The following is a 2,220-nucleotide window of genomic DNA, read 5'->3' as shown; positions in this document are numbered from 1 at the left end:
GGCTCCTTTATATACTGAGGCAGAGGCACCCCAGAAACACACAAGTTGATCCATGTGATCTATTCCTTAGCCGTGTGCGGTGCCCCCAGCCACCATAGTCCTCGATAATACTGTAGCGGAGTTTAGGCGAAGCCCTACTGCTGTAGTACATCAAGATCGTCACCCTGCCGTCGTGCTGACGAAACTCTTCCCCGACACTTTGCTGGATCGGAGTCCGGGGATCGTCATCGAGCTGAACGTGTGCTCGAACTCGGAGGTGCAGTAGTTTCGGTGCTTGATCAGTTGGATCGTGAAGACGTACGACTACTTCCTCTATGTTGTGTCAACGCTTCCGCAGTCGGTCTGCGTGGGTACGTAGACAACACTCTCCCCTCTTGTTGCTATGCATCACATGATCTTGCGTGTGCGTAGGAATTTTTTTGAAATTACTACGAAACCCAACAAAAAGTGCCTACAGGTTGGCGATGGAAACACATGATGAGATGCATTCTGGGGGTGCATGTTGTACTAGACCGGACGGTGACAAATCAATTTGGAATTCGATTTGGAAATCTAATGTTCCACTCAAGATGCGTATTATGGCATGGAAGACGGCGACAGGTGCATTGGCAACTAATCTAGGCAAAGCGCATCGTCGTATTCATATACAGAGATCATGTCCTATTTGTGGAGCAGAGATTGAAAGCAGTTTTCATGCATTGATTTCATGCATGCACGCCTGACATGTTTGGGAGGGCTTACGTGCAATCTGGCCCTTGCCTGATGACTCACTACTAGTGGACTCTCGTAAGGACTGGGTACTGCAGCTACTTTCAAAATGTTCGGACAAGACCAGGGACTTGGTAATTATGACGATCTGGCGTATTTGGCAACTCCGAAATGATATAACACATGGGAAGAATGAGACCCCAGTAGAGGTAACTGTGGATTATCTTGACAGTTATTATAAGTCGCTGAATTTGGTAAGGAACTATAGCATGGAGGAAATCGTCAAAGGAAAGATGCCGTTGTATGAGGACAGTCGGCCAAAGTGTGTAAAAACTACAGAATCCCCCACGCCTTGGCCTCCTCCGCCTATGGGCTGGGTTGCGTTGTCGGTAGACGATTCATTCTCGTGCCAGGATGGTCGCACTTCGATTGGCATGGTGCTTCGCAGGGAGAACGGATCTACGATTTTTGCGGCATACAGGTACATTTTCCACTGTAATGATGCCCTGGAAGTGGAAATTCATGTTATTATGCAGGGTATGGCACTGGCCATTCAGCATTCGGACTGCCCGGTGATTGTTCAATCAGACTCTTCAAATGCTCCGGCTATTCTCTCGAGCGACAATCTTTCAAGGTCGGCCTATGATCATCTAGCTGCTGAGATTAAAGCTCATTTGATAGTTAGGAAGTTTGTTCCTCTAAAAGTTAGCAGATATCAAAATAGGGTAGCACATCAATTGACACACTATAGCCGCACTGAAGCTTATACATCGGTATGGGTGAACTCGATTCCTCCGTGGTGTGAGGAATTAGTGTCTCGTTATTGTAACCCTCTCGTTGTGGAATAAAACATCCTTTCTCCCCGCCAAAAAAAAAAGAAATCTTACATTCACATGTCTTCCGTCGTTTCCTTTTTCGGCCAGTCAAAATCTTACATATTTTCGGCCATAATCGGCATGTCGAAGCGGATGAAGGAATTCAGAGGAGATATAAACCTAATAAATAATATTGTATATAAATTAATTCACAAAGCTGGAATAGCTCAGTTGGCTAGAGCATGTGGCTATTAACCACAAGGTCGGAGGTCCGAGCCCTCCTTCTAGCGCATTTTCGATTTTTAATATTTTTTCTTCAAATTATAACCATTGCACTTTTCTTTTTATATAGAGAGAAATTCATACCATTGCTCTTTTTCTTTTTTGTACATTCCCACCATTGTTCACTGACTTTTTTTTCTTCCAAATTCACATGATTCGGAGTTCTTCCTTACATTGTCGACTGTAACGTTGCATGCATAGCATGGACAAAAATACATTCACTTCTTCCAGTCCATCAGACATTATATAAAAGTCCATCTAACTAAGAATGTATAACTGCATGGAGTTTAGATTCATACGCATCAAAAAAAGAAAGAAAGCAAGAAACCTAGATTCACTCGACGTGACCCATGGTGATGACATACATCCATGTGGATGAATAAACCACCCACATTGATAGCATTTCAACATCGCG

At 44.1% G+C, this 2,220-nt stretch overlaps 1 non-coding gene across 1 annotated transcript; it reads left to right on the top strand.

Annotated features, from left to right (window-relative positions):
- Nucleotides 1-1,739: 1,739 nt before the first annotated feature.
- On the top strand, nt 1,740-1,813 carry TRNAN-AUU (transfer RNA asparagine (anticodon AUU)). Its single transcript has one exon. It is a non-coding gene; the product is annotated as a tRNA-Asn (tRNA).
- Nucleotides 1,814-2,220: the final 407 nt, after the last annotated feature.

This window comes from Triticum aestivum, chromosome 5A (assembly GCF_018294505.1).
Source record: "Triticum aestivum cultivar Chinese Spring chromosome 5A, IWGSC CS RefSeq v2.1, whole genome shotgun sequence".
In the NCBI taxonomy this organism is placed as follows: Eukaryota; Viridiplantae; Streptophyta; class Magnoliopsida; order Poales; family Poaceae; genus Triticum; species Triticum aestivum.
The sequence above is the reverse complement of the archived record's forward strand: the minus strand, read 5'-3'. Positions and strand labels throughout refer to the sequence as shown.